Source organism: Cervus canadensis, chromosome 33, assembly GCF_019320065.1.
Source record: "Cervus canadensis isolate Bull #8, Minnesota chromosome 33, ASM1932006v1, whole genome shotgun sequence".
NCBI lineage: Eukaryota > Metazoa > Chordata > Mammalia > Artiodactyla > Cervidae > Cervus > Cervus canadensis.
Genome location: NC_057418.1, coordinates 11,114,962 through 11,124,245, shown reverse-complemented (window position 1 = coordinate 11,124,245; position 9,284 = coordinate 11,114,962). Strand labels below are relative to the sequence as shown.

At 37.6% G+C, this 9,284-nt stretch overlaps 1 non-coding gene across 1 annotated transcript; it reads right to left on the bottom strand.

Annotated features, from left to right (window-relative positions):
* Positions 1-1,366: 1,366 nt before the first annotated feature.
* On the bottom strand, positions 1,367-1,439 carry TRNAM-CAU. Its single transcript has one exon. It is a non-coding gene; the product is annotated as a tRNA-Met (tRNA).
* Between the last annotated feature and the right edge of the window lie 7,845 nt (positions 1,440-9,284).

Sequence of the window (9,284 nt, the reverse complement as noted above, 5' to 3'; positions counted from 1 at the left end):
CTAATTGTCTTTGCTGTGATGGTTGCAAAATTATAATTTTCCACATTCACCCATTCTCTCCACATTTAGGTGCTCTTTTCTTCTATAAGAAATGTTTCTCACTACCCCCCTTCATCTTCCTTCTTACCTATCTGGCCATTAGTATTATGGATCTATAGATTCCAACTCCATACATTATAATCCATTCCTGTCATTATTAATGCTAATGCTAAAATTGTCCCAGATTAGGCAATTTGGTGCCCCTTTAATCTGGCTCCTCTATGTTTTTTTATATGTTCCTGTAATTACTTTTGAAACATTCTCTTGTTTTCTAGTTTTCAGACTCATCCTGTACCTTCTTTTCCCCAATGGTGGAATATGCCAATTCTCTAAGGACCTCTGTTTTCCTGTAGTGGGGAACAGTATTTAGAAATCAAAATCAAAAAATTAAATATGCTTGTTGCTACTGAAGTGTCTTTGTATCTAGGCCCTTCTAGAGAACAGAGGTAGGGAAATACACATGCACAAATGTTCACACACACAGTGGCTATCTATATATGTAACAGAAACTCTGATGTTGTGCTGGTACCTTCAAACTCAGTCCCACTCCACAGGTTCTTCATTGCCTTCCCCCACTTTTTTTTCTCACTTCTTTTAGAAAGAGAAATATTGACTTCCAATAACATCAAGGCACTGACTTATCTTACCAGTCTTACACTACACATGAAATAGTTTCAGAATTGTTATGCCCAAATCTCCTTGCAGTACAAGGGACTCTCAAGAGTCTTCTCCAATACCATAGTTCAAAAACACCAATTCTTAGGCCTTCAGCTTTCTTTATGGACTACAAGGAGATCAAACCAGTCAATTCTAAAAGAAATCAGTCCTGAATATTCATTGGAAGTACTGATGATGAAGCTGGAACTCCAATACTTTGGCCACCTGAGGTGAAGAACGGACTCATTGGAAAAGACCCTGATGCTGGGAAAGATTGAAGGCAGGAGGATAAGGGAACGGCAGAGGATGAGATGGTTGGATGGCATCACCAAATCAATGGACATGAGTTTGAACAAGCACTGGGAGTTGGTGATGGACAGGGAAGCCTGGCGTGCTGCAGTCCATAGGGTTGCAAAGAGTTTGACGTGACTGAGCAACTGAACTGAACTGAAAAAAATGAAGTGAAAGTGAAATTCGCTCAGTCATGTCCGACTCCTTGTGACCCCATGTACTATACAGTCCATGGAATTCTCCAGGCCAGAATACTGGGGTGGGCAGCCATTTCATTCTCCAGTGGATCTTCTCAAGCCAGGGATTGAACCCAGGTCTCCCACATTGCGGGCGGATTCTTTACCAGCTGAGTCACCAGGGAAGCCCAAAGTGGAGGATCTGCCCTCTCTGAGGTTCAAACTCAGGACCTTCAGATTATGAGACTGATGCGCTGCCTGCTATGCTAAGAGGGCAGACGAACTGAACGGAACTGATGTTCAAATCACTATGTATATCAAATAGACTAAAAATGCATGATATATTTGCAGTTCTTTATTTTTCCCCTAGAGTAAATAATCAAAGTTATTATGTTTTAAGGTAATCTGAAACAATTGCCCCCACAGCAATGCAATCATGTGATCCATTTCTGAAAGGTATATACTCAGAGAAGTCTCACTTCCTTTCCTGGTACTTCCTCTTGGTTCCCCTTTATCCATTCTAGATAGCCAATATTTCATTGTTTTCTGAGTTTTCCTTCCTGTGTTTCTTCTCTCCCAGATAAATATATTTATATGTGTCCTTATTTCTTCTATAGGGGCTTCCCTGGTGGCTCAGATGATAAAGAATCTGCCTGCAACATAGGAGACCCAGGTTTGATCCCTGGGTCAGGAAGATTCCCTGGAGAAGAGAATGGCAACCCACTCCAGTATTCTTGCCTTTGAGAATTCTGTGGACAGAGGCTACAGTCCATGGGATCGAAAAGAGACACGACTGAGTGACCAACACTTTCGCTTTTATTTCTTCATGCTTATACAAAAGTTAGAATATTAGAGATACTCTTGCAATTAGATTTTTTTTTAAACTCTTAATCTCTTGGAGTAAACAGAAAAAAAATTGTTTTTCTACAGTGCTATAGTACTCCATTGTATGAAGTACTCCTAGGCATTCAGGTAGTTCCCAGTATTTTGCTAGTACAAATAATGCTGCAGTTAAGAAATTTGTACATGTTTATTTTCATACTTTAAAGATTTGTGTTCAGGAAAACTCCCTAGAAGTAAGATTACAGTGGTTTTTTTTAACTTAAATTTCCCTTAATAGGAGGGAACCACTTTGCATCTCTTCCATCAACGTATGAGAGTAGATATCTCCTTATAGTTTTGTCAGTAGAGTGCGTTGTCAAGCTTTAGAATGCCAGTCTGGGGGTGAAAAATGGTATCTCTGTGTGGTTTCAATTTTAATTTCTCATGAGTACAACTGTGCATCTTTTCATATGTTTATGGGGCATGGTTATGTATTTTATGGTAATGGTTTTTTGCCCGTTTCAGTTCAGTTCAGTTCAGTCGCTCAGTCATGTCCAACTCTTTGTGACTCCATGGACTGCAACATGCCAGGCTTCCCTGTCCATCACCAACTCCCAGAGTTTACTCAAACTCATATCCATTGAGCCAGTGATGCCATACAATCATCTCATCCTCTGTCGTCCCCTTCTCTTCCCATCTTCAATCTTTCCCAGCATCAGGATCTTTTCAAATGAGTCAGTTCATTGCATCAGGTGGCCAAAGTATTGGAGTTTCAGCTTCAGCATCAGTCCTTCCAATGAATATTCAGGACAGATTTTCTTTAGGATGGACTGACTGGATCTCCTTGCAGTCCAAGGGACTCTCAAGAGTCCTCTCCAACACCACAGTTCAAAAGCATCAATTTTTCAGTGCTCAGCTTTCTTTATAGTCCAACATTCACATCCATACATGATTACTGGAAAAACTACAGCTTTGACTAGGCAGACCTTTGTTGGCAAAGTAATATCTCTGCTTTTTAATATGCTGTCTAAGTTGTCATAACTTTTCTTCCAAGGAATAAGCTTCTTTTAATTTTATGACTGCAGTCATCCTCTGCAGGGATTTTGGAGCCCAAGAAAATAAAGTCTGTCACTTTATGTGCTTTTTCCCCATCTATTTGCCATGAAGTGATGGGACTGGATGCCATGATCTTAGTTTTATTAATGTTGAGTTTTAAGCCACCTTTTTCACTCTCCTCTTTCACTTTCATCAAGAGGTTCTTTAGTTCTTCTTCGCTTTCTGCCATAAGGGTGGTGTCATCTGCATATATGAGGTTATTGATGTTTCTCCCAGCAATCTTGATTCCAGCTTGTGCTTCATCCAGTCCAGCATTTCTCATGATGTACTCTGCATGTAAGTTAAATAAGCAGGGTGACAATATACAGCCTTGACATATTCCTTTCCTGATTTGGAACCAGTCTGTTCCTTGTCCAGTCCTAACTGTTGCTTCCTGATCTGCATACGGATTTCTCAGGAGGCAGGTCAGGTGATCTGGTATTCCTATCTCTTTCAGAATTTTCCACAGTTTGTTATGATCCACACAGTCAAAGGCTTTGACATAGTCAATAAGGCAGAAATAGATGTTTTTCTGGAACTCTTTTGCTTTTTTAATGATCCAATGGATGTTGGCAATTTGAACTCTGGTTCCTCTGTCTCTTCTAATTCCAGCTTGAACATCTGGAAATTCATGGTTCACGTACCATTGGAGCCTGGCTTGTATTATTTTGAGCATTACTTTACTAGCATGTGAGATGTGTGCAATTGTGTGGTAGTTTGAGAATTCTTTGGCATTTCCTTTCTTTGTGATTGGAATGAAAACTGACCTTTTCCAGTCCTGTGGCCACTGCTGAGTTTTCCAAATTTGCTGGCAAGTTGAGTGCATCACTTACACAGCATCATCTTTTAGGATTTGAAATAGCTCAACTGGAGTTTCATCACCTCCATTAGCCTTGTTCATAGTGATGCTTCCTAAGGCCCACTTGACTTTGCATTTGAGGATGTCTGGCTCTAGGTGAGTGATCATACCATCATGATTATCTTGGTTGTGAAGATCTTTTTTGTATAGTTCTTCTGTGTATTCTTGTTACCTCTTCTTAATATCTTTTGCCCATTTAAAAACAGGATTTTCAGGGTTTCTTTCCTCAATTTTAAAAGTTCTTTATACTATATCCAGGATATCAACTCTTTATTTGTGATAAATATCTAAAGTATTTTCTTACAATTTGTTATTTCTCTTTTAACTCTGCTTAGAGTTCTTGCTTTTAAGAAAATTTTTGGTAGTCAATTTATCAAACAATCCTTCCCTTGCCTTTGGACTTTGAGTTACAGCTACAAATCTTCTACCCACACTCAAATTTTAGAGCAATTCATTCTTGTTTTCTTCTAGTATTTTTGTATTTACTTTTTTGTTCTTTACCTTTAGATCTTTAATCCATTTGGAACTTATTCTTGTGAAATGATGTAATCTTGAGAAATGGATGTAATCTTACCTTTTCTCTGTTTGTCTATCCAGTTACCACAGTAACTTTACTAAACAGTTCCTCTGTGTCCCCAGAGATTTGAGATACCACCTTTATAATATTCTAGATTGCCATATATGTTATGTTTGCTTCTGGACTTTCTGTTTTATTCCACCTGTTCCTGTCCCAGTACTATGCTGTTTGCAAACTAGAAACCTTATCATAAGTTTTAGTATCTGGCAGGGCAAGTCTGTCAATTCCTCCACTCCCCTCACCCCCACGCCTTATTTCTTTTCAGTGTTTTTCTATTATGTTTATTTTTCCATATGAAGTTTAGTATTAACTTGCCTAGCTCCAGAGCAGGGGGAAGGTGGGAATCTTGTTCATTGGAATTGCATTAAAGTCCTAAATTGTCTTAGGGAGAACTAATGTCTAAATACAACAGAAATATCCTAACCAAGAACCCAAAATGTTTTTCTGTTTGTTCATCCCCACTTTTGCATCTTCTGGCAATGTTTATAATTTTCTTTATGTAGGTTTAGAACATTTCTTGTTAATTCCTAGACATTTTTATTGCTATAGTAAACTTTTTTTCTTTCATGATACTTTCTAACTAGGCTTCTCTGGTGGCTCAGACAGTAAAGAATCAGCCTGCAATGCAGGAGACCTGGGTTTGATCACCGGGTCAGGAAGATCCCCTGGAGAAGGGAATGACAACCAACTCCAATATTCTTACCTGGAGAATTTCCTGGACACAGGAGCCTGGAGGGCTACAATCCACAAGGTAGCAAACAGTCGAACACAATTGATCAACTAACACATTCTAACTAGTTATTTTTTGTGTATAGACCCAGAGGGATGGGATGGGGAGGGAGGAGGGAGGGGGGATCGGGATGGGGAACACATGTAAGTCCATGGCTGATTCATGTCAATGTATGGCAAAAACCACTACAATATTGTAAAGTAATTAGCCTCCAACTAATAAGAATAAATGAAAAAGAAATAAAAATTAAAAAATATTTTTAAAAAAGCTATTGATCTTTTTAATTGATAAGCCATTTTACTTTTTTTTCTTTCTTTTTTTTTTTTTTATTAGTTGGAGGCTAATTACTTCACAACATTTCAGTGGGTTTTGTCATACATTGATATGAATCAGCCGTAGATTTACACGTATTCCCCATCCTGATCCCCCCTCCCACCTCCCTCTCCACCCGATTCCTCTGGGTCTTCCCAGTGCACCAGGCCCGAACACTTGTCTCATGCATCCCACCTGGGCTGGTGATCTGTTTCACCATAGATAGTATACACGCTGTTCTTTTGAAATATCCCACCCTCACATTCTCCCACAGAGTTCAAAAGTCTGTTCTGTATTTCTGTGTCTCTTTTTCTGTTTTGCATATAGGGTTATCATTACCATCTTTCTAAATTCCATATATATGATGAATGGATAAGGAAGCTGTGGTACATATACACCATGGAATATTACTCAGCTGTTAAAAAGAATTCATTTGAACCAGTCCTAATGAGATGGATGAAACTGGAGCCCCTTATACAGAGTGAAGTAAGCCAGAAAGATAAAGAACATTACAGCATACTAACACATATATATGGAATTTAGAAAGATGGTATTGATAAGCCATTTTAAAACATAACTAGCCTTATGGCTTAAAAGCATGTAATTTTAATATTGCTAATGCTTCAGAGTTCACAAAGTTTTTTGCAATATACATTTCAAAAATGCATGTAATAACTAAATGTAGTAAAATCATATACCTCCTAATGGAATATATGACTTCAATGAAATGACCTATAATTAATGTCCATTGTATATTATTTCTAATAAATATAATCATTATGCTGTGCTGTGCTTAGCTGCTCAGTCGTCTCCGACTCTTTGTGACCCCATGGACTGTAGCCCACCAGGCTCCTCTGTCCATGGGAATTCTCCAGGCAAGAATACTAGAGTGGGTGGCCATGCCCTCCTCCAGGGGATCTTCCCAACCAAGGGATTGAACCCAGGTCTCCTCCATTGCAGGTGGATTCTTTACCATCTGAGCCACGAGGGAAGAAATTATACTCATTATACTCATAATCAAAACATAGTTTGCTTTTTAAGTACTTTAAAATAATCTACATCAACAAATTGAACAGAAGATAAGAGCAGTTAGCCTTTATAAACTAATAAAAATGGCTTGTAATGTATTGGAGACTATACGTAGGAATGTAGGGACCTATAGAAGACAGTGAAACTTCTCCAGCTTCAGGTATGAATATCAAGCAGACTGAACAGTGTTGCCTATGTTAATTTATCAGTGCCTTTGTGGATGCAATGATACAGGTGAAAAAGGATCATTCATGATAATCTCCACCTCTCTGAAACAAGAAAAACTTGAACAAGTGAGGGATAGATGAATATCTGGAATCCCCTTCCTCCTCATCTGACATCCTCTAATTTCAGAAAGTCAGAAGCTGACAAAGCCAGATAGTATAATGAAAGGAGACAGTTTATAGTTTCTAATGATTACCCTGCCCATCCCCAAAGCCACCTATGGAAGAAAAAACCCAGCATGTTTTGTGTGCCATTTCCTTTTCTCTTGTATGGCAATGTTGGAGTCATTTTACCATCTGGTAAATGGTAATCAACACTCCAGCTTCATCTCTTCCTTCCCCAAAGTAGACCAATGCATTATTATATTCCTTCTGTTACATGAACTAAACAAGCTAGTCTACACAAAGACAGCATTTATTAAAAAGATATTAATGAATCACATGGAATCCAAGGAAGAAGTAAACTCCCCAGACTCTGGAAGATCCTGGAACTTCCACAAAGGGAAGTTCCATCCCTCTGCTTATTACCATGGCTCAGCTCCCAACAAGCCTTAGTTTTAAGTTCCAAAATCTTGAGGAGAATTCAACTGACACAGCCAGTATTTTCCTTAGACTTAGGCAAAACAGACCTCTGATCTGGGGTCCAAGTTTCAGAGGACCCTGCAGATCACAAAACCTTGAAAAAAAAAAAACTTTCTAGAGAACATATAAAAGTTAAATTAGTCACTCAGTCATATATGACTCTTTGTGACCCCATGGACTGTAGCCCACCAGGCTCTTCTGTCCATGGAATTCTCCAGGTAAGAATACTGGAGTGGGTTGGATTCCCTTCTCCAGGGGCTCTTCCCAACCCAGGGATCGAACCCAGGTCTCCCGCATTGCAGACAGACTCTTTACTGACTGAGCCACCAGAGAACATATGGGTGTTTTTATCATTGGGATCTACTTGCAGTTCTTGATATGACACAAGCTGTAACCCTAAAACCTCAGAGAAACACTTCCACATGTGTCTTATAGGATCTTGCATACAAGGCACCCACATCTGAAAGATGTGAGGCTGTGTGTGTGGATTGTGCTGGTGTTGATGTTTGACGTTAACACTGCTTTCGAGTGCGGGAAAGATTTGAGGAGCTCTTGAATACAGGAATTCAGTTCAGTTGAAAAAGGACTAATAAGATCCTCCCTAGGTACCATAAATAAAATAGATTTCTCCACAATGAAATATTGCTTCCCAGTAGTGTGGAATGTCTATTCTCTGATTTATTTTCTGATTTCACTTCATGTTACCATTTGTGGTTCCAGAGGTACTCTTGATTTTAGTGAAGTATTCACAGTAGTTGCACATGGCAACTGAGAAACATTTTACAATGTTTGAGCAATTCAGATTACTTTTCAGTTTGTATATATGTAGATTTCTGACATGGGTTAAGCATAGTACAGACTCTTTATTAGCAACTAGTTGGACATTGAATGGTTGAATTGCAAATAGTTTTATTTTTATAAAACAATAAAATTTCATTAAAGTTACAGATAGCTAAATTTATTTTGATTTGCTATTGATTAAAATTATGACACCAAATTAAGTATAGTTTGTATTTTGCTTTTTATGTTTCATAGATGATTTAGAATACTTTAGAAGAGAAAGAACTTTTGGGGGAAAACTGCTATATGGGTTTTATAAGAATACTTCTAAAGTATTCTACATTTAATTAATTGTTAAATATATTTTGTTGCAATTCTGGATGAAAATATGTTAAACTTATGTTTAAACTTTTAATTCTTTAGGTTCCTAGGGATGACTACAAGTCAAAATCATACAAGATGTCGAAAATATTCACTCAAAATAGAAAATAGGAACAGTAATCTCAAAACAGAAATAGAAAATCTTCTAAGAAGAAACTGTTTTCTTAAAATTTTAAAGCTCTCATTTAAATTGAGCACATATATCTTGAACATAATCCACATAAAACATAAATTGGATATTACAATTTCTGTACTTATTGAAGTTTTAATTACTGGTCAAAAAATTGAACAAGTATTTTGTTCCAAATTCAGAACTTGAATTTAAATACATCATAAGATGAAACCCCTGTAACTGAATAATATTTTAAGAATCCATATTGAAGAATATGAATATTCCTTATTAAATGAAGATTTACAAAGATGATCCTTCATATCAACATCACAACCCAGAAACATCAAATGCAACTGTATTTCCCTTTAAAAGATGAAAAAATTGCATTCATGAATCTGCCAACTGGATGAGAAAGATGAAATCTCTGGGACTTTACCGTTCATTAGATCATGATCTGGGAAAATGGCCCATGTGGGTTTCTGACAGCGTGGGAATGTTCTTGTGGAACATATTCAGATGCAAATTTTCCATTGCCTTTATATCACAGAAAATCTAATACTTTATTTCATATCAAGATTTTTTCAATTGGAAAAAGAAACTGTGACAGCTGGTTTTTAT